This window comes from Geospiza fortis, unplaced genomic scaffold, assembly GCF_000277835.1.
Source record: "Geospiza fortis unplaced genomic scaffold, GeoFor_1.0 scaffold53, whole genome shotgun sequence".
Taxonomy (NCBI): domain Eukaryota; kingdom Metazoa; phylum Chordata; class Aves; order Passeriformes; family Thraupidae; genus Geospiza; species Geospiza fortis.
This window is the reverse complement of record NW_005054305.1, coordinates 4,883,652-4,907,968: the sequence shown is the minus strand read 5'-3', so window position 1 is coordinate 4,907,968 and position 24,317 is coordinate 4,883,652.

Here is a 24,317-nt window from a genome sequence, read left to right as displayed (position 1 = left end):
CTCTCCAAACTATGCTGACCAACATTTTTGCCATTCATGGGTGTGTGCTCCATCCCTTTGGTCAATTTAATCTCATTTTCTCTGTGCAGTCACTAACATTGTTATAGCCTTCATGAAATACAGACATAAGAACAGGACTTATAAGCTAAGATGTAGAAGATGCTTCTTCTGTTGCTGTTAGTAATCTTCTTGAGGCTGTCCAACGTTTGGGTGGTTATTTTGGCTACCATTGAACATTGAGATGGTGATTTTGGAGAACTGCCAATGACAACTCTACATTGTCCTTCCTAAGGTGCTAGTGCCTCTTGATAAGAAAAGATTGATCATGTAAACCATGCCTTCTCAGGGATGTCTCATGCTTCTAGATACTCAGACATTGTCAGGGTGGTACTAAAATAAAGTAGGTAGTGTCCACTAATTCAATTTTCTATATATTCCTAAATGTTTTTCAGGAATAGAAGAATATAGAAGAATAGAAGAATTCTAGACCTCCAAAACAAATGAAAAGTGGATTCATTTTTAAACAGCTAAATGAATGAAAATGCTATTAAAAAAAATAAAAAGCTTCTGAAGCTAAAGTTTTGTTCTCCTACTAAAAAAATGACTATCATAAAGGCGAGTACTGGAGCTCAAGAAGGAAATTAAAATGTCATATTTTGTTCAGTCAGCTTCTTTGAGATTCTATTTCTCATATAAATGAGATTCAACACTCCTGCTAATGCTCACGACAAGTCTGTATTTTACTTCTTAGGAACTTTATGGTCTATTTTTAAAGAAAATTAAGGGTCTCAAGTGTGTCTTGTCTTTGAATGGGAATTAGGCCAAGAAATCTAGCAGTAGTTGCCAAATTTGCAGAAGTACCTTATATGATGTAGGTGTGGATACCACATCTGTTAGCCGGTGAATCATGCAATGGCATATTACTTGGTTTTGAATTTGAAGATGATTATTGTGCCAAGACATATATTAAAAAAATGAACATATCTATAAGAAAATGGTTCTCACTGTAATGAAATTTACTCGGTGACTGAGTAGCAATTGAAAGGAAAGAGCAGGAGATGGGATGCCATATGTCATGGGACTACCTCCATGGCATAGAGGTGATATGCAGTTTTTCAAGATGCATAAAAACAGGAGCTGAAATAAACAATATTCAGAAAGACTAGGTTTTCTGGAAGATCCACACCATATTTGCCACTTTTGGGGAATTATCAAAACTCTTTTATCTAAAATTATTGGTCTATCTTAAGAGGAGTTGAAGGATTCCTTGCATCTGCCACTAGTTCTTCAAGTCACAGTCAAAGAATAGAGTGAGCATGAGTTTTATGATTGTATTAGTTTATTAAACTAATTTGATAAAATGCAATGTTCCAGGAGCACTAAGAAAAAGAAACATACTTTTCAGATTTGCTGCCTCAAATAACCTTTCCCACAAAATCTAAAATGCACACTGCATTAATGTGCCCCAATTATTGCATCTGAATAAGTACATAATACACCATAGTACAGTAAGTCAGTGCCATTTTGCCCAAGACAACAGCTAAAGTTGACTCATAGTAAATTGCAATTAGAAGGCTTTAATATATCATAACTTTTGCAGTGTGTCTGATCCATGGATGCAAGAAACAAGCAATGAACCATGTACTCTACAGTCCCCCATTTTTTTGGTACAGAGTCAGACAAGCCTTTTAGCTTGCCTAGAGGAATATTGCATGTGAAAAGAAAATTGTGTTGTATTTTACATATTTTTTCATCTATGTCAAGTTACCAGTCACCAAAACTGGAAGAGAGTTTTGTTAAAAACAAGTATGACACCTGATGAAAACACATTTGGTCTAAAAAAGAGCACATCAAATGTAAAAATGTTCAAGAACTAATCCCAAAAAATATTTGCATACTTTCAAAACCAAGAATACAGCATGGTTAGTGAGGTTCAGACTAGGTATAAAAGTAACTTTTTAAAATAAATAAACTTAGTAAAATTTTGATGCACTCTTTTTCAGCAACAGAGTTTATTCACATCTGTATAGCTTTTTAAAAAAATAATCACAAGGCTCAACAAAAAGTCAGGAAGTGATAAAGAACCAGTGTTCTATTACTGAACATATAATAGACATCCCACTTGCATATGTATTATCTGCATTTTTGAGGGTGGGGGAGGGGAGCAAAAGGGAAAAAATAGTCGATGTACATTTAAATAGATATTTTTGTGTGTTCAGTCTCAGAAACAGAAAACTGTAAGAATTACAGATTATTTAAAATTAACCTTTTTAAAGATCTTAATAGAGGAAGCAAGTAGGGAAACATTAAATTTCCATTAAATTTAAAAAAATATTGTCTGTCTGTATTTTGCCAACTATTTTTCAATAGAAGACCTTAAGATTACTCTGGCATATTGTTACAGTCAGAAGAGTCTCATTCCGCTATTCAGTTCTGTGCCAGAATAATTCTGTCTCTTCCAACAGCTGCTCTCAAAATACAATAGTAGAAATGAGCACACTAGTGAATTGCTAGAATGATGTAAATTTTTTTACTATCTTATCAATTTATTATTTTATTTAAAAATTACTTCAAAAAGGGAGGACCAGCCAGTCATTACTCAGGAAAAGTGAAAACCCCAAACCACGCAACAGTTTGTACCAATACCTGTCAAAGGAGTCCAGTAATAAAATGAAGATGTCTTCTTTATACTCTAAATTCTCCATAGTTAATTCTCGCTTAGGACACAAAAGGCTTTGAGCTTGAAGCATTGTTTGTGTTCTAAGCAGTGTGGATGCAAAGGACGAAATCTACTTTTAATGTGAAGCTCCTATTTGAAGACTGATACAAAGATACTTTTATTGAGGAAAAGCTTTGATGCAGAAAATCTGTGGTTTATATTTTTGTGCTTTACAAAGCATTTATGTATATAAAATTTCTGTTGTATATTAGAGCTAAATATTTCTTGGCTGTCTACTACTGCTACATTTAGGAAGTTCTGGAGCTGCAAGCAAATGGAACCAAGCCAGCACGACTTCTCAACAGGTGTCTTCTCAGAAACAATAGGGAAAAAAAATTAAAAAGTAAAACAGCAGCTGATTTCATCCTGACACCTTTTAGCAGCAACTTTCTAGCTGAATCCTGAGGATAAAATCATGAATGCCTCTTATTGTCTTCCACAATTAATAGTGGAAAGGTGGTTAAGAGCAGAACTTGAACTATCTTTCAACTGTGACTTTTTTCTCTGCTCTAAGAGTTCCAGACTGATGGCCATGGCCAGTGTGTTTTTCTGCGACAGAAGATGAGCCTTGTTGCCTTGTTAAACCTGAACTAGCTGTGTAGAAGTTATCTAGCATAGGATGGAGGTTTGACAGCTGAAAGAGGCAGACAGCAAAGCTTCTATCTCTGATAGGGAAGTAGATCTTATTTTGCACCATTCCTCTTTTAATCCTCTGAAGATTGTGAGTACCATTTCAGTTCAGGCAACTTTGAGTTACCCTCAGGCAGAAACCACCTATCTCCCTTGACTTTCTGTAGCGTTCAGCCTTATCTTTTCAGATGCTCTGGCTTGCATCTAAGCTACCTCACAAAGGTAAAAGGAAGATACAGTCACTCAGCATGCCTGAGGGGCGCACAGCCCAGTGCCAGGACTGGGGCTGATGGTTAGCTATGTAGGCTCTCAGCTTGACATTGCAGTATTCACAACCACTTATGCTTATAAGATTCCACTTTCCACCCCTTTACCCACCCACACTCCCAAAAGAGGGTGGAAGCTGAAATTTTGCATCAATCCCACCTTGTCCACATAATTAGATAATAATTAATAGATAATAAATAATTAGAGATTATTTAAGGAGAATTCACAGATTTATAGGGGGCTTGGGGTGAGAGAAATTATCTAGGGTTTTGTTCTAAGTAATGTTTCTCAAACTTGAAAAAACTGTATGCTTCTAATCAGAGGCTCTGGAGAGAGGGTAAGGGGTTAAGAGATTTACCTGGCATTTTATTAAGAAGTAATTTTTTTATTATTGCTTGTAAGAGAAACTACTGACAACATGCACACTGTGTTTCTTATAGACACAGCAATAAGATCAGCAGGGAGTGAGTCTCTTTAAAATATTGTTTTTCAAGACAATGTGAGTGCAATGGAATTTAAGATAAAACCTTTACACAAGTAAATACACCATCATATGTGCTTGCTCTTAAAAGCCACACAGTATTTTACATGAAATGTACACCTTAAATTTCTCAAAATAGGAGACCTTCATTGCCAAACTCTGGGCTTTATTTAGCATATTGGTGACTTGCAACCCCTAATACTTCAACAGATTTATTATTTAGACTGAAATGTTTCTCTGTCTATTTAAATTTGTTTGGCTTAGGGAGAAGTGGATTTCAACACCAAGAGGAAAAAGTTTAAGTTACTCTCATATTAAGGATTTTGTTTGGTTGGTTTTGGGGTCTCGGAGGCCAGGAGGTATGGTGGGGTTTTTCTTCTTGGTGTTTTTTTATTGCCCTTGTTGGAATGGAACTGGTTTTGTTTGGTTTATTTTCTTGTTGTTGTGGTCAATTTGTTTGTTTGTTTGTTCATTTTTTGTTTGTTTGTTTGGGGGCTTTGTGGTTTTTTTTGGGTTTTTTCTAATTAGATCTAAATTCTTGATATTGTGGACACTGAACTACCAATGATGGTAGAGTTCAAAACATTTAGTTATATAGTTATATATATTTCTACATAACCTTTTCTATCTCCTTGCTTGACAGGGAATAGTATGCCCTGATTGCAGTACAAAATTATTTCTAGAAAAATTCAATTACAGTTTCCTTTTTCTCATACCAGTATGCATTCTGGCTCCAGTTTGCCATCTATAGAGGTTTCAGTGTCAGGAAGCTCAGATAAACACTGTCTTGTTTGTTTTGTCATCACAATTTACCAGTTCTGGAACAGATCATCACAACTGGTAATCTTGTCTTTCAGAAATCTCAGCCACCCAGCAACATGCAGGGAGAATCTCTGCCTCGAGTGTTGAATCTAATCAGAGACCAAGCCAGGGAACAAATTCCCCTGCTGTTCACGCAGTTATTTCTAAATGCAGAAGTTTATATGACAAAAACAGCTATGAAACAAAACCGTTTTTTAAAGACTGATCACATGCTAAGAAAAATAACTTGGAGGAATATGTAGAAAATCCTTGTTATTGTACTGTAAGCGCTGTATCTTGTGGAAGGATTATGTACTGTGAGAGACAAACTGTGTAAAAGCCTAGGAACCAATTGAGAGAATACACAGTAGAAGGGACATTACAATAGCAAAAATAATATTGTCTCCCTTTTCCAGGCGGATGAAACTCTATTAACATTTCATAGATTTTTTTTTGTGTTTTCTTGGTCTCTCATAGAGTTGCTGCTGCAGCATTTTGCACATGGTATGGTTGTTTTGAGGATTTGAAGCTTTGATCAACCTATGTCACTGTGACATCTTTATTGTCTTTTAGCACTGGTGGGAATCAGCAGCCACTGGAGTACAAACCATAACTGTAATGAACATCCTTTTTCCCTGTAATCACTCCATGTGAGTTTATGTCATCCTCATATTTCTGCTGAAGATAAAGGGATTGCTCTAGAAATGGCATCTTCTGTTGAATAAAGACCTGCTGCATTCATGTCTAAAATTTCAAATCCTAATTAATCTCTAGTATGCTGCTACCAGTGTCCAAGTTTACAACTCCTTTTCCTGGAAATCTGATATTCAATGACATCCCAACTCTCTGGTCATTGAATTTTAAAAAACAGAAAACTATGAAAAAACCTCCACTACATAGAAATACACATTGTTATGCATACCTATTTTATATATACACATATATATGTGTGCGAATAGGTATGTGATTATGCTTATTATTTATGTAGATTTTTTAATATAAACTCTCATCTGTTTGCTCAACTTGTCATTGATAAAGTAAAATTAATTCTAGCCTTCTGGGCTGTATAGATAATGACTCAACTTTTGTATCAAAACCCTTGGAACAGAAGGCATTTTCAGAAGGCATTAAATGACTTTACCTTAGCCTAAATAATTCTATTAAAAGTTATTTAACTAAAAACCCAGAACGTGAGCTTTATAATTTAGAGACTTATTTAAAATTTAGATAGAAATTCAAAGGGAAAAGAGAAACTACTATCCACGAGGTCTAAAATTCTTTTTATACAAGAGAGGATTTTCTGTCCTGGAGGGTAAATTCTAAAGGGTACTTTGAAAACCTGCAAGAAAAGAGCATTATGGCATTTCCTACATCTTGTAGCATTCTTAGAAATGAGAAAGGAAGAAAGGAAGAAAAGCATTGTAAGGGATTTCAAATCCTCTAAAGACAATTTTTGCTTTTTAATTTCTTATATTTTTAATGTAATATGCTCTGATTGTTATTTTTTAAACTTTGATTCAATTTTCAACTTAATGTATCTAAATAATTAAAAGATTCTGAAGTGAACTAAAGCCAAAATGCACAGATTCAAATTTCATATCAAATTTAATTAACTTTTTCTGTATTCTATTAGTGTATCAGGATAGATAAGCAGAGGATTGACACCATTTATAAAGTTAAAATTTTTATGTAAGACATAGTTTGCACAGTTATTAATCAAAGCGAAACACGTGTTAACCAAATTTAAAATAATCCATTGTCTTGATCAAGTATGTTATTTCACAGCACAATAACTGTCCTGATGTGATAAAAATATTGTATACAAGTATGTGATCACAAAATACAGATTAATATTGGTAGGAGCAGTAATAGTAGCAGTACTGATAGCAGCACCAGCAGGAGGAGTAGGAGCAGTTTTTAATGATAAATTGATTAGCCAACCTTTAAAAATTTTTATTAGCATACCTTTAACAAAAAGAAAAAGAAAAAATCCCTCCTGGTTGCTATCAGGCAAGCAGCTGCCTGTCAGCTCTTAGACACTGATACACACCGGTGTATCAGTACACCAGCTCCACTCTCACTTTGCCCACCTGCCAAGCTCTGTTCTCACTTCCTCCCTGTGCTGCACTGAGATATTGCTTACTTGGTCACTCTGAATGCCAGGCACCCTTTGACTGGGTCCAGCTGAAAGCCAGGTCATTTAATGGAAGAGAAATGTGGGGTTGCAACCAGGGTCTGCTCTTTATTGGGAAGGTTTAGTCCAAAGATCCTTGGAGAAGGTCAAGACACCAGGATTCCAGGCCTACTGTGTAATCTGTCACATGGTCCAGTGCTGAGGTCTCAGGCTGAGAGAAGAGAAATTAGGACATGTCTGTAGTAGGTGCTGCAGATGAGATGCTCTGAGAATATTGAAGTGAGAGAGAAGTCAGCATTATCCTGTAAGTTTAGAAGTAGTTTGCTTAAATAGTTACACGAAGCAACTTGCAGTTTACCAGATTAACAATTTCCAATGCAACTTTTTAAATTGATAATGCTTCTTATTTTGTGATGCTAGTCCCACTTCTTTTTCTGTACAATGTTATAATGTGGTTTTGTTTGCTTTTGCATTTTATATTGTGCCTGAGCCTCTATAAAGTACATTATGGAACCCCAACATGTGTTTTCACAATGATCACAAGCTATAAAACTGCATTTGCAAACATTTTTGGAGGTAGGTTTTCAGTTCTAATATAGTCTCATCAGTGAATATCTGTGAAATTTATTTATGGGAATTCACATATATGAGGTACTGTTATTCTTGTCAGTATTGTCTGTTTACTGCAGAAACTCTCTAGAAGAATTATTATATCTCTGATTCAAATCTCCTTAAGTCTAATGGATTCCATCTGGAGAGCCTACATGCTTGTAAAACCTCTAGTACAATTGGGAGGACCCTTTGTGTGGTATTCAAATGTAGTCTTCTGAAATCTTTAAGTGTTTCCAAGACAGGTCTCTATTCCATTCACTTTCAAATGAGTTATTCATTTCAGTGATATTACTTCAAGCTTTGCAGCATCTTTTGCATGACAAAAACTAAGCTAGAAATCCAGATAGGATCCACATCACAAAACAGCATAATGTTTGGTCTAATGATTAAGCTAAGAGCCAGAAGGAGCTGGTTATGCAAGTTCAGAGACAATGAGCTCTCACTATTCAGCATCCCACTTCTTCTGTTAATTTATAGCAGCGATTCTGTGATTTCGTAGCCCTTGGTTTTGAGCATTGTCATTAAATTTCTCTTTAAAGTTGGACAAAAGTTCCTGTGAGTTTACTGTAGATGAGGTTATTGCATGTGTAGATCCTGAATAAAGTATTAACTTCATAACCTCAGTGTTCTCTTATACCCTGGGTCTCTGTAATGGTGAGCTTCTTATCTTAGGACACCAAATAACTTTACAGATATTTAACTCTCCTCATTTCCTTGAGGGTTTGATTACTCTGTGCATCACAGAAATTACAAAAAGCGGGGAAATCATATAAATACAGTATTGTAGGAAAATAAAGGTGCTAAAGATAATTTTTACTCTTGGAAGTAAACCCTGAGCACTTTCCTGGGATACACGAATAAATTAAATAAATGTTTGTAATCTAAAATACCTGAAGACCCTTACTCAGACACGAATATTTTTAACTTACATATTTGACAATTACTTTTAAAGAGTTCTTCATTTAATTGTTGCTGTCCTCAAAAGGATTTTTGATTAAGTACTTCCCACCTGATTATATTTTTCTCTGATAGTTAGGAGGTTGTATTCTATCTGTAGCTCAAATGAGTTCTTCAGATTTAGAAGAGTCAGAATTTAAATGAAATCATTCATTTCTGTTCCCTTCTCTCCAACATCACAAATGGATAAAAATATCTTCATAGGTAGTAGAGAACTCTGGCTGTGCTGGAAGAGGCTAGTCACAGGCAAAATCATATCAGTTCAGAGCACCTAGCGTCTGCAAAGTACAGCCAGTCACTACATACCTCTGGAATTCTGATCTTCCAAGACAGGGAACTTTTTGCAGCATACTGAGATTTTAGTCCAACTCTTTTCTGCAGAGAGAAGCAGGTGTGTGTGTGTGTGTATGTGTATGTATGTGTGTGTGAATTGGCACATACAGCTAACCAGGGCCACCACCACACAGCCACTGCTGAAATGCAAAGTGTAGATTTATTTCATTTCCTTGCTATCAATGGGCGGCAGAGACAAGTGGCAACACAGGCTCAGCTAGGATCAGCTCATCCCAGTGGACAGAGACCCATGGGCATGTGGGCTCTGGTAGGCTTAGCCCATCCTAGTAAAAAGAGACACATGAGAACACAGGCTTCTTTAGGATCATCCCTGTGGACAGAGATACATGGAGACACAGGCTCAGTTAGGCTTAGCTCACCCTAGAGCACAGCAGGGTAGGAGGGGCTGCTGCCTCCCCCAACACAACAAAAGGCTTCACATAAACAGTTTATCACAAGGCTGGGCTTTTACGCCCTCATTCTCTCCCAGCAGGAGGCTCAAGCATATCTGCGAGAGTGTGGTATCTCTATTCTGCTTCCCACAACAGGCAGAGGATGAACAACATTAGGTGTAATAAATGGAGTCTTCCTGCACCAATACTTTTAGCATTCCCAGCTGCAAGATCACTTAAAGTAAAACTATTCCCTCCTCTTTGCCAAATCTTCCAGTTTTAACCCTTTCCTTCCAACAGAGTGTGAGCAGAAGGCCTGGCAAATGTGCCACTATTAAACAGATATGGATCTGCATCTTGTCTAGAGTGCAGATCATGTTCTCAGCCTCTTGGAGACTGACAACACCTAGTGATGAAATCACTGGTCCCTAAATATCTGTGTTGCTTGTTCATGACATGCTTAGGTGGTCCCAAGCATCTACTAAGGAGTGCTTCTGTCATGGCATCCCCCTTCAAGGGAAGGCGTTTGTCAGAATACAAGTCTGAATGCAAGATTACTAACACTGGAGATTACAAACCCAGTATAGTAAAAATTGCCATGAAATGCTCAATCCCTCTTTAGCTGTGTTTTACCTGTCAAGTTTGCTCTGAGATTATGATTGTTAGATTTAAAAATGTATATTTATGTATGGTATGAAGTATGTGCTTTGATCTTCAATTGATAATGCTGAGAAACAAAGATTGCCCCTGATGCTGTCACCTCACTGACTCTACATTAGTTTTCATCTGTAAGGTAACAATAACTCTGGCTACTCTTTAACTCTAGCTACTGTATTTCAGAAACCAATTTTATATAGCATTAAAAATTTTTTGAATCTATTGCTTTGATTTTTTTGTCCTGACAGTGAAAACCATATAATTCTAACTTATGAACAAGTCACCAAAAGTGCTATCTGTGAATGCTTTCTAAACTAATGAGAATTTAAGGAATTGTCCTTGATGGAAGTATTTTGTATGACTACAGGAATAAATGTGATCATTACTGCACTAAGGAATGGTGCTAGTGCAAAAATGTGGGGAAAGTGTTCAAGTAACATTTACGCATACAGATAGACATGTACATAAATATACATATATAAATCCATATTTCTGCCATGTACATATATATATGTAATGTGTATACACACACACACACACACACACGCACGCAAAATCAGGCTTTGCAGAAAACATCTGTTAGTGATTGTGGTTTGACTTGCTTCCATAAGGCATTAAGTTCCTTTATCATAACCAGCTGTCATTTTTCCTATGTTTACCGAATTAATTACAGAATTTTAAACAGTTCATTTAAAACAAGCCACAAACAAAATTGCTATCTGGTGAGAGCAGTTTATAAATAATATGTGTATTCTTACTGTGAGGACAGTAGCCACTATTAAAATTAAGTCATTTATCTAGCCTCTGAAGTTTTAGGGATATAATATTAAGTTCTGTAATGTAAAAAAGCTCATGCTGTTATGAACAAATCCCAAATCCTTCAGAATTACTGAGCTACACAAAAATCAGTGTAAAGGGAAAATAAATTTAATCTTTAAACTCAATTTCTTCATTCAACAGTGGGAGATCAAACCTTTGAACTGTACTTTGAAGACAAATTAACTTTTGGCATAAGCAGGAGCAGTTCTCCGAGTCAATAGAAATACAGCATTTACATTTGCTAATGTAGAACCCTGGATTTACTTTAAACCTCCATCTTTCAGCACAGGTGTGGAAGGCTTGCTTTTAGAAATCTTTCCTGTCTTAAACCCCTGTACATTTTAGGATGGATTTACGTCTTTTTATTATCACCATCATTGCTATAATGCTCTGGGGGAGAGAGGATTACTGGCCCTTGTATTGAATTTTCTTGTTCCAGTTTCATGTGGGACAAACTGGGAGCAAATGCAAGAACTGATCTTCTCTTATACGTTTGGGCATTCTTGACTAAGCTGTGTAATAAATATTAGAAATGGTCAAGCTGTGTCATTAAAAAAGAAGTCATTCTATTATGCATTAATTATTTCTGAGAGAGTACACAGTGGAAATATTTGGGTAAGTTCTTGCCAAGTGTCAGGGTTGAACAGTCTATCTCATCATACAAACTGTGCTCTTTATTCCTTTATTTTTACAGTCTGTACTAATTATGGAGACATTTGTAAGATTAGATGTCCCCAGTTGTGCCAGTTATGCAACAGTACATCCTTATTTTTGATATGAGTATGGTTTCAGTTGAAGGGTATATCAGTGGCTGTTACCCTTCCACATTTCAAGATATAACCTCTGACACACTCTAAACATGCGGCTGGGCTTCATGTTATGTGTTCATTTGCTCTCTCACAAAAGCTCTTCACCTTCCCACAAATTGCTAAACAATTACTTTGCTTGTCATCTGCAATGTGCATCATAATTTCATCACTTCCAATCTGAATTCTTGCTGAAGATCCTGGATTCCTTTGATCTTTGAGATGAAAGTAAAATTCTCAGTATGTTTTTATTGGCACCTTTCCAGCTTTCCTTTCTTGTTCTCTATAACCAAACAACTGCATACTAACATTTTAAAATACAGAGCTGTCACTATTTTAAATACTCAGTCCCATTTGATCTTAATTATTGCACATTTAAACTGAAAATTCTCCATTTCTAAAGATGATATAGGCTTGTATGTATTCTAATTAGGCAAACTAAATTAATTTTGACTACATAATAAAGTAAACCAAACAAAAGCAAAGCTAAAGTGGAAAGTAAGTGCATAGAAAAAGCTACTTTATGAGTATATTAGGAACTTTTAATTTAATAATAGAAAGTTAAGAAATGTTATAATTGAAGTTGCCTTTTCAACAAATGTTTTATGACAGTCTTTAATTGCATGTGTGAGCAAGTGGAGGAAATGATTACTGGCTCAAAACAACCAAAGACTGTGTATGTATGTTTATGTATGTGAGGGGGCAAGGCAAGTTCTGTAAAAGTGGGATGGTGCTCTGGCCCCCACCCTGTCCCCTTTGGAGCCTCTAGAGCAGCTCTCAGTCACTGGCAAACCTGAAGCAATCCCCCACAGCCAACCTCTGGAGCCTCAGTGTAGCCCCAGGGTGGCCAGATGACCAGCAGCCCCATCTGCAGGGAAGCTGAGGCCACAGGAGACCAGAGCAGATAAAAGCCATTGCACAAAGATGCACACAGTTTGTTCCTATTTTCCTTGGATTGTGTGGCAGCTGAGACAATGCTGGATCCAGGGGCGGTACCTTTATCTCTCTTTTTTCTCTTTCTCTCCTTTTCTTCACCTAATTTCCTCTTAAAATCTGAGAAATTTAAGGTTGGATGGGCTGAGTTAGCTAATGCAAATGCTATGTGCAATGCTTTGTTTTGATTGAATATTTGCTTTACATTTTGCTAAATTCCTGATCTTTTAGAGTTTGCCATTACAGTTTGGTTCTCTAACCACCTGAGAACTTTTTTCAAGTTCTTCTATGCACTACCTCAAGTAAAAGAGGTACCTTAAGTCCCTTTTAAATAAACTCACTGGGCAGGGCTTTACAGCATGGCTTTACAGCATTTTCCAACTGTGGGGAAAAAATGCTTTGAATATATTACTCTGATTAATCTGTTATAAAAGCCTCTTTATACAGTGACACAATCATATTTTGGGAAGAAAAATAGTGTGACAAAGTAAAAATTATATCATGCAGTTTACAACAAAAAGTACAATCCTAATTGAAACATTCCATTTTTTCAGTTATTTCATAACCTTGAGAGCTGCAATTAACAACTTTATTCTGGTATGTAGCATCTTTATTTGACTCACCCTTCAAGAGTGATTTCAAATACTGTCATATAAAGTTTCGTAGGATTACAGGAATAGTATGGACTTGCAGAACTGATAGCATATAAAAGAGTCTGTGTAGGAAATGATCAGATTTAAACAGTAATGCCAGAAATAAAGAAGAGTTTCACTGAATTTTCTTGCACATTTTTCTTGTAGTAGTTATATCAGCGCATAGAAGCCAAGTTTTCTCATTTGATTAGTGAGTCTAGGTTTGAAGGTTTACCTAATGGTGTAACAAAAGTGGCTTAGCTGCTCCCCTCAAACCTCCTGACTCTGCAGGCTCACAGACTTCATGGGTGCATTCAAGCTGGGACTGAGAGTTGTAGGAGTTTTCCTGGGCAGTCCACACTTATTCCAAGAAGCAGGTTTGTGAAGTTTACAACAGTTCATCTTCACATTTCATCTTCTTTTAGTACATGACCCTGGTTTATCTACCAACAGGCCAATTTTCAAGGCCATTAAAAGCTCCCCAGTACAAAGTGTGCTTGCCCAGAAGTTTCCATTTTCTACACTGCCTCTGCTGTCAAAACAATTAGAGCTTTCTTTTCTCCAAAACCTTTCTATGAAACCCACTAAAGATACCCTCAGCAGAGACCATAATATTTGAAATCCCTCTCCCAGTGGTTTGGCTTCTAAGCAGTGCTTTCATCTGGAGCCTGTGATCTGACATCACACTTCAGAACTTGTAACCACAAGTACTGAGGGATTCAAATTTGCCAGACAATTCTAATCAAAAACACTATAATGGGTAGCCAGCCTCACAGACAAATGCTGTGGTTTGTATGCCAGATACCACTGAGACCCATGGCAGCCACCTTACAGTCCCTGTTGATACCTGTCCAAGCCCAGGCTCTCCCTGCTGGGATATACTGAACAGCCCATATGTGTTAAATTTTAACAAGAAACAGCCCCCACGTGCAATGGAAATCTCCTCTCCTTCACCAGAAATACAAGAAGAAAATGATCTGGTGAAAAGGAAGAGGAAAACTCCTTCCAGACTGTACAGTCACTGCTGCCAAAGCCCTGGTCCTGTGCTAACAAAGCTGATGCTGGCAAACCTGTGTTTACAGTGCTGCTAATGTAAGGAGTCAGGCAGTGTCCTGAGGTGGCTTCCACACTAATAGGTCAGGGGACAGCTCATAAAGCATGGACAGAGCACAATGATTTGTGTGCCAGCATTGTAGCTGAGGACACTCCCTAAACCTTGCAGCCCGAGTGTGAATGGGCACACTGGGGCACTGCTACTGCGGCAAGGTCACAAAGGACATTGTGGGGTCTGCAGGTGAGCGGATGTGGGAAGCCCAGATTTTCATGCCTGTATCATCCCTCCATCCCCCTCTTCCTTCCATCTCCATCCTTCTTCTCATCATGTAGTGCTGGCACAGTTGTAGCTGAGTTAAGACTGAGCACCATAAGATATTCAGGCAGGTTCAGGAAGGCTGAAATTTCCACAGATTTTAGCACATAAAAGACAACCAAAAATATAGACTGAACATTTTCTGAAATGCAAAACTCTCCTGTCTGACTATTACAGATGAAAGTGACTCTAGCTTGAAAGAGGGGACCTCCGACGAAGTTGAAAACCTGGCTGACTCCATCCCACTGTGTTGTGCAAGAATATTCTTTCAAAGGCAACCATGGTACATAGAGTTTTGTGCATGTGGTCACATATCTTTAGTTAACTATAAAAGCCAGGGGGAATGGATCCTTTCAATCAACAGGTTAAATATGTGTGCACATAATTAATGTAATATGCATTAACTGTATATTTTTATAACCACCATGTGAGTGGCTTATTGTTACAGAAGAAATATTTGCATTTTTAACTGAGAGACAAGTAGTGGAAGTTTTCACCTCAAACTTATTTTATTTTCCATGTTCTATTTATTTATAATTCTGCTGAGAAATATGCTGCATAATTTTGCTGTCAGAGAAATGTATTGTGAGGCTGCACACTGACATTTGTACAATTTTATACCACATAGCACATACAGAATAGACTAGGGAAATTATTCTCAGATTTATAAACAAAACTTCTTACACTAGTGACTCATTTTAGTTAAATGTGGATGGCCCTTAATGGGAGCACATATGTTTATACTAAATAACCTGCAATACCAACTAAGGTGGCAGCCATTAGGAAGATTGATTTTGCCTGGGAGTGCCTCTACTCAGCAGAAGTATCCTTCAGGTAAGTTGAAAAGTTATCAGGTATGTAGTGTGAATGAGCAGTGGAGATTCTGGAGATGAAGGAAAACTCTACTATGTCATTAAAAAAAAAATCACTCTCTTCCCTAAGATGATAAACACTCACCCATTAAAAATATTTTTAAAAACCCCAGTATATAATTGTAATAACTAAATGTTTCTTATAAATAACCTAACAAGACACATGAAAAAATTTCTGAGGTTGAATTAAAAAATCCAAACAAACCACAAACCAAACTCCAGAAATGCTGAAATTTGACCTTTGAAATTGTAAAAGATATGAAGTATTTAGTGACAAGTACAGGACAAGATTAATTCTGCTGAATTGCTAACAATAGTCCACTGTAAATCTACTCGGAGATCAGATTAAGTTTAGATTAAGTATAGGGTAATTACCAATATTACAAGCTTAGAAGGTGACTCTGGGTTGATAAAATGCCTAAATGAATATGGCAAAGTTGATATCATCATTATTTTGGAATCGTTTTTTAAAATGTAGTCTAGATACAGACAAAACACCTAATAATCATGCAAGGCAAAAAATGTTAATGAAAACCACAGGATTGAAGGATAGAAAGAAAAGAAAAGAATATTTTACTACTTAGCTTGACATTTATATATCTAAATTAAGTTATTGGATTTCAGTTCTTATAACCAGCTCCTCAGAATTATAGCTCCTACATCCAACCTTATCTCTTTGTGACCTTTCACGATTTTGGAGAAGGATGGAGTCTAGATACCCAGATGGACTACATATATATTTATACATACATATAAACCTCATCCTTACTATATAAATATACTGCACATAGCTGACTTATGCACTTTAGTATGGTATTATCAGCACTTTGATTCAGTAAACTCTAAGGAAATCTATGTCAAGAGAATGTCTGAAGTTTTGGGGTTTAAAACATTTATTTATTTATTTATTTGCTTTACTTTCTAATGCATGCATAAATAGAAATTCAAATGTATCTCCCTGCACTGTTTAATTTGGGTTGATGAGGTGCTGGGAAACGAGAATGGAGGAGCGCTTAAAAAAGCTAACAGCCATGCTCCAGTATTAGGTTGTTCAGATCAAAACTGTCAGAAAACAGTAAATTCTTTCAAGAGGTAAAACTAGATTTATTTGGCTTTCACTCTGGCATAATTCTTGAAGTTGTTTTATTTATGCTTAAACTAGGTGGTAGGATAATAAAACATTCCAAAATTCTGTCATATTGCAAGAAAAGAATTCACTTCTATGGAGTAATATTTTAGTTTTCTTGAGACACACACACCATATATTTATTTTATTGCTCCCCCCTCAAAAAAATCTGTTTCCTTTGCTGCTTGTTTTTTCCAATTATTCCCATGGAGTAAAAAGAAATTAGAGTGAGGATGGGGGTAAAAAACATGAAACTTGAAGTAATCATACTACTGTTCACCACAAAGTAAACATGCACTATCCCAGTGCAGGTTGAGTCCCAACCCTATTGATTTTTGAAGATGGATTGCAACATGTACTGAGTGTCAGACAGATCTCAAAACTGAAGCTAAGACATGACAATCTCCATAAACCATTTATCACAAAATGAATAGGATGATTATTAGTTCAAACACAGATACCAAATTACTTATTGTTTTGAAATGTGGAGAGTAGTAGAAAAAAATGTCCTCTAAGCAATCAAAAAGAAAACATATCAGGTGTTGAAGCTCAGTTGTCAAACCTTAGAACAATAATAATCACAATGACAATAATAGTTGTGATAATAATGATGATAATAAAAATAATAAACTTCATTTTTTGTCAGTGTAGTCTTTGAATAGTGGTAAAATGAATTCCTTATCCTAATGCCTGTAAAATGTTGAATGTTAATAATCAGAGTGTCATTGACACCTATTTAGAACACAGACATACAGGAAAAGGGCAAGAGCTCTCAAGCCACAAATGGGGACTTTTTATATAAAATGAAAAATAAACATAACAGAATGACATTTTTTTTTAAACTTGTGTGTTTTTATTAAAGGGGAACAATCTTTTTCAGAAATTGTGGACTTAAAATGATACTGATTATTATTTATTTATTTATTTATTTATTTATTTGAATCAAAGTCTGCCCTTTAGGAACTACTCAAGAAACTTTTCACAGAACTGAATCTACAGGTAACCATAGCTATTCCTATAAGTATCTGCCTGAATCTTCAGTGAGTGAATAACATAAAACACATCTCCTATTTCTCAGGCAGACATTTTCTTTCATTTTCTGAGGCAGTTGTCCCCTTTTTACACAGAGCATGATAGGATCTGTTGGTAGGAATATGACCCTTTCAAAAAACAAGCTTCATCTTGCCCATTTCCAGTAACAAATAAGTCTTCAGAGCCTGATGGAGCACTGCATTAGAGACCCTTGAACAGCTTGGTACAACTGCGCAGTGAACTGGGGTGTTGAACATACATTTTTCTGAAACAGCAGGCAGGATCAGCACAGTGCTGTGTCTCAGCTAAATAGATTTGCCTTTTAGGAGGGCTTATTAGCTCAGAGCAATCACAGTCATCTATGCATTTATATGTCTTCCTGCTTTGGAGTTTAAATCCCTTTGGTTAGCTTGGGGACCTCTGTTCTGGAACCTGTTGTGCTGAGGAAATGCATCACTCCCTGTCGTATGGCTACAGAGCCAGCAGGGCTCAAAAGGCAGAAACACCTCAATCCTCCTCAATCTTATTTCCCCTGCTAACAATAAGTAATTGAAGGAGCTCCATGGTTAGAAAACCCCAGAGACTCAGGTTAAAAAGTTACTGGTCTTCAAGTTATCCACAAAACAGCCAGTATTTTGAGGGCATGTTAGAAGTTCTACCAACATCAGGGTATATTAAAATCTGGACATAAGGTAGTAATCAGCTAGACTATTAACATTCTCTCCCTGTTAGATGTCATTTCTCTGTACACTGAGAAAATATTAAATAAGTTTGTGTTGCTATCTACATTAAAGAGCTCTACAATGTTTTTGTCAAGAAAAAATACTACATTAAATAATTATCCTGTATATAAATATTAGTTCTAACGCTCTGCTTACGATCAGAGAGGACCTTGGATTCTCCCACAATTTTTTTTCTACATCCAAAAAATATGGATCTAATATAAAATGCATTAGAAAAGTCGTATCTCCTGACTCTTTATGGCTGGATTTTACAAATAAGTTAAAACTTTTCTACCCTTAGCTCTTCTGGTTCAGCTTTTGGAAGATAGCCTGATGTACTTACTATTATCATTACTTAGTGTGAAAAACTTACTCTGCAATTTTAGAAGTAGCTATTGAAATATCAATTAATGAGCAGGCTGTATATTTCTGGGTCCTTCTAGCTGATTTATTCAGACTGCACTCTGCATATCTGCAGGGGAAGTATTTTTCAGCAAAGTCATGCACCTTGATTCTTAAAAAAAATTGCAGTGAGAAGGATTTGGGTTAATAAACAAGAAGTTTTGATACACCATTGCCAGATGAGCAAGTATTTTCAAACCCAACTGCTGCACCTTTTCTTCCTGTTAGAAGATTATCTGAGAAATCTGCACTAGTACGTATGAAAGAAATGTAGCACCTTTCATTCAGTAGGGCTTTTTTTTTCCCTGTATCCATGGAGTAGAACTAGACAGATACTGAAATATTCAACTTCTCATTCTGCCTGAGTAGTTTTACAAATACATAACCCAGACACAAGAACAGTACACTATTTTTCTTCCAGAGAGCACTGCCTGTAAAAAATATCATTTACAGGAATAATGTAGAGAGAATGGGAAATGTGTTCTGCTTCAACAACCAGCTCTAATTCAGCTTTCTAGAGCTATTGCTTCAATTCTACATTAGAAAGACAGTGAAGTGCTGAGCCCAGTTCCCTTACTGCTTACAGTAGGCATTACTGTGACAAGCTGCTCTTCAGTTTTGCTCAAAAACAGCGTAATGAAATTGAACTGTTGATAGGCAATATAGACAATGAGCAGTAAAGGCTACAATCTAGATATTTCTCAGCAAAAGATGTATCCGCAGGACTGCATTTACACTGTTTCCAAAACTAGAGAGGAAAAAAATAAATGGATTTCCTAAAAGTATATTCCAGAAACATAAATCTAGTCTTCCAACATGCCATTCAGCTGTTTTGACAGAAGATATAACAGAAAGACCAACCATTAAAATTATCATCTTTAATTTCAACACAATCACACAGACTCACTAGGTTGGAAGAGACCCTCAAGACCATCGAGTCCAACCCATGCCCCAACGCCTCAACTAGACCATGGAATGCCATATCCAGCATTTTTTTTAACACATCCAGAGATGGTGACTCCACCACTTCCCTGGGCAAACCATTCCATTACTTTATCACCCTTTCTAAAAACACTTTTTCTAATATCCAATCTACATTTCCCTTGGCACAGATTAAGACTGTGTCCTCTGGTTCTGTCAGTTGCTGCCTGGAGAAAGAGACCAGCCCCCAGCTGACTACAGCCACCTCTGAGGAACTTGTAGAGAGTGATAAGGTCACCCCTGAGTCTCCTTTTCTCCAGGCTAAACACCTCCAGCTCCCTCAGCCGTTCCTCCCAGGGCTTGTGTTCCCAGCCCCTCATCAGCCTTGTTGCCCTCCTCTGGATGTGCTCAAGCATCTCAATTTCTTTCCCAAACTGAGAGGCCCAGAACTGGACACAGCACTCAAGGTGTGACCTCACCAGTGCCAAGTACAGGGGAAGGATGACCTCCCTGCTCCTGCTGGCCACACAATTCCTGGGACAGGCCAGGATGCCCTTGGCCTTCTTGGCCGCCAGGGCACACTGCTGGCTCATGTTCAGTCAGCTTTTGACCAGCACCCCCAGGTCCCTTTCTGCCTGGGCACTCTCCAGCCACCAGCTTGTAATGTTGTAGGGGACTTTGTGGCCAAAATGTAGAACTCGACACTTGGACTTATTAAACTTCCTCTCATTGGACTCTGCCCATCCATACATTACAGGTCTCTCTGCAGAGCCCTCCTACCCTCCAAAAGATCAACACATACTCCCAGCTTAATGTCATCTACAAGTTTACTAATGAAAGACTCAATCCCCTCATCCATGTCATCAATAAATATATTGAACAGAGCTGGTCCCAGCACAGACCCCTGAGGGACACCACTGGTGACTGGCCCCAGCTGGATGCAGCACCATTCACCACCACTCTCTGGGCACAGTCATCCAGCCAGTTCCTAGGCCAACAAAGAGTGCTCCTCCGGGGGCTGCAGCTTCTCCAGGAGTGTGCGGTGGGAGACAGTGCCAAAGGCCTTGCTGGAGTCCAGATACACAACACCCACAGCCTTTCCTGCACCCACCTGGTGATAAAAGGAGACCAAGTTGGTCAAACATGAGCTACCCCTCCCAAACCCATGCTGGCGGAGTCGGCTACTCTGGCCATCCTGTAAGTCCTGCATGATGACACTCAATATAAACTGCTCCAAGAGAATATATTCTAAAGAGAAGTAAGTATGGGAAGGTATTTTGAGTGGTTAAAATAAAATGATGCTGAAGGTACAACAGTATTTTTACTTCTTTAACTTTGTCTTGCTTAAAGCTCTTCTTATTTTTGTTTACTGTCATGGCACTTTGGGCCTTTGTGAAACTATTGATTTAAATGACAGGCACAGAAGCCCAAGTTAGCAGATCCAGAGGCAAGATCAGGGAACAAGTTGGTTCATAAATAAAAGTAAGAAAAGCAGGTACCTCTTGAGCCTGGGAGATTTTCAGCTACCAGTTTCTCATTTGGGAGAAAAAAGTAAGTCTTAAGCTTACCGTAAATAAAGCTAACAAAATGGGTCCTTGCAAAATGTCTGTATAGACCATAATTATGAATACTGGCCTTCATCAGAAGGAGCTATTTATTCCAGATATGCTGCAGTTGAATGCAAATACTGGACATTGTGTCTATGATACTTCAGCAGCTACTGTGCTCTAAGCTTTAGAAGCCCACCCTCATTCCCCAGGTTTTCCAGCTGCAGGAGTCTCTGCTCAGTGCTGACACAAGTGTTTATACAACCACAGAATGGATTGGATTGATGAACTAATTTATCCTAAATTATCTCTGAAAAAAAAAGTTTTAGCTCCTTTACAGCTGGATCAATTCCCCAGTTCACCATATAAACAGCTGGATGAAACTGTGGGTAGAAGCAAACACAGAAGGCAGATTGATGATGGGAAAAATTGCCTGGAAATAGGGCGGATATACGCTGATGTAGCCATGTCAGCAAGCTTGAATCTCAACCTAGAAAAGAGAAATGCAGCCTTGGAAATACAAGATAAAAGAAATGCTGTGATAGAAAATTAGATATATCATGCAATTTATAAATTTGGTTATCTTGGCTAACTTCTAAAGTTGCAACCTTTTCTGCAAAATTTAAAGCAATTAAGGATTAAGTTGGATTTGGTCATCAATCATGAGTACTACTGTGTTGTTTATCAGGAAATAATGGCTACTCAACATCACTCAGTAAATGCAAATTTAAACATATGAAAGAAAATGGCATTTAAATTAAGGAACATTAGGACATAAATATTTATCTTACTATTTTTATTTCATGAATAATGCTACATACAGACACTGCATTTGAAAGGGGAAAAAAAGGACAAAAAATCTTCAATTAGGAAGTTTATGGTACTTAAGTAGTAATGCGATAATTACCCATGCATAACCACTCAATTATAAATATGGAAATGCTTAATTAATTAATAGATTAAATTAATCATGACACAGAAGGATATCAAAGGGTACATAGCAGCATTTAGCTAGAACTTTGTGGTTTGTACTCCGCTACTGTGATCCTAGAAAAGTTTAAGGTCAAATTATAGCTAATAACACCAAAACTCCTTATCAGAATCCTCTGATTTAGAACTACATTACTGAGGGATTTCTCCTCTCGCACACACTCTTGAGATGCTTTACGCTGGTTTTGAAGGGAGATGAGACCTTGGCTTTTTCAGATTAGTTAAGCCCATATGAAACACTTTTTGTCTTTTTTCATGCTCCTAACTGTGGGAATATTGTATTCCTCAAGGTCCTCAAGAAGAAAGAAGTTTGAATAAAACACTGTGTATCATCTGTACCTCGTGATGTTTCTGCAGGCAAATGAGGAGTATGCTAGGTATATGATATATAAATATTATTTTAATTTTTCTTACAATTAATGAAACTGAATTCTGTTCTCAAAAAATCTGCAAAGACGCATTTACATCTCGAAACCAATCACTGTGGCTCTACATTACCCTCATTTGTATCTCTGCCACTGCATGATTTTTTTGGAATGTGGAAATTAGCAGGTTTAAAGAAACATTAGGGAAACTGATAAAATGCAACCTTGTTATTATTTTTTTTTGTTTAACCTTGTATTTCTGTGCTTGTCCTGACCATCTGATTCTGGGCACAGTATTGATCCATACCATATGACGTGTCTAAACTGACTAAGAGTTTCTCTATCAAGGACTAACAGAGAAAACCAAAACAGAAGCTGCAGTAACAGATGTCTCTGCATCCTTTTCTGGCAGAAGGCAGTAGATGAGGGTTGTATGTTGTGCTTGGTTCGGGCAGTGGTGCTCAAGCAGAAGTTATGTAAGATAAGTTCTCTAAGGTGAACAGTAGCTCAGTAAAGGCAAGAATGAGGCCAGAAAATTGATGCTGGAGAAAAAGATTGGGAGGGAGCAATATTGTTTTCATCTGTCTAATAGCTAAGTGTCATGCTGTAGTTACCATCATGATCTACTGGCACTTACAACAGAGGCATGATTTTAAACTTCCAGCTGGCGTTTGAATTGCTGTACAAGTGCTCCAGTCAATTTTTTACCTTCTGCAATTAGTTTGTGATACAGATCCATTGTTTCACATGAGAGGTGTTTCTCCATGTATTGTGCAATTTAATTTTACAAATTATGACATGCATTTAACATGGTCTGTCATATAGTTTGTCACATTATGTTACCACACATAACACAAATCAATAGTAGAATACCAGAGTATTTGAAATAGGTCAATATCTTTCACTAAAACTCACACAGAACTGCACCATATTTTACTACCATTCAGAAGGTGAAGATGTCCAAATGAGGAACAGACATTCAGAGCCTGATAGTGCAAAGTTATATTTTCATGGAATTTATAGTTTTGCCTATGTGGTATAGAAAGTTGAAATGACGTATGAGAAAAAATCACTTCATTCTTCGTATCCTGTATCACCCATTGGGTCAACAGAAGTGCTTTAGATTATATTATTTTTTATTAAAATAGAAGAAGGTCAGTAGCTGGAGTGTTATGATTCCCACTGTGGAATTTTGAAACTGCCATCTTTTTTTTAACCATATTCCAATGCTGTGACTCTTCATGAAAAAATATGTAAAAAAAATAAAAAGTGTCTGTTTATAAAAAGAGTGTCTTTTTATAAATAATGAATTAAGGAAAATGAAGTTCATATAGATCAGGTTGTATTTGTATTACTGAGATTTATGTTAATTGCACGTATTCCATACTGTCTAACTAGTCTTCACTATTACAGTAAGTAAGCAACTCAAAGACATAAATATTTAAACCTAATTTTAAGAAGTCTTGAGATATGGTGTACTTTTTTAAGCTGTCGAAAAATTCAGAAGCCTAAATCTTGGGTTTGAAACTTCTTTTCCACAATCTACAGCAAGAATTATACCAGTAATTGAGTAATTAATATGTCAAAATAAGTCACATAATTTCATTGTTTATCATAACAATATATGAATTTCAGAAAAAGTGACACTGCTTGTTAATCTCGGGGTCGGCTGCTTGTTCTCTGCCCCCGAGGTGAGTTGGGTGGTCCAGGGAGCGACCCCAGGCTCTGAAGAATGAGACTGGACTCTTTGTTGTTCGGTCTTCAGGTTGTTTATTAAGTCTTATCTACAAAATTTTCT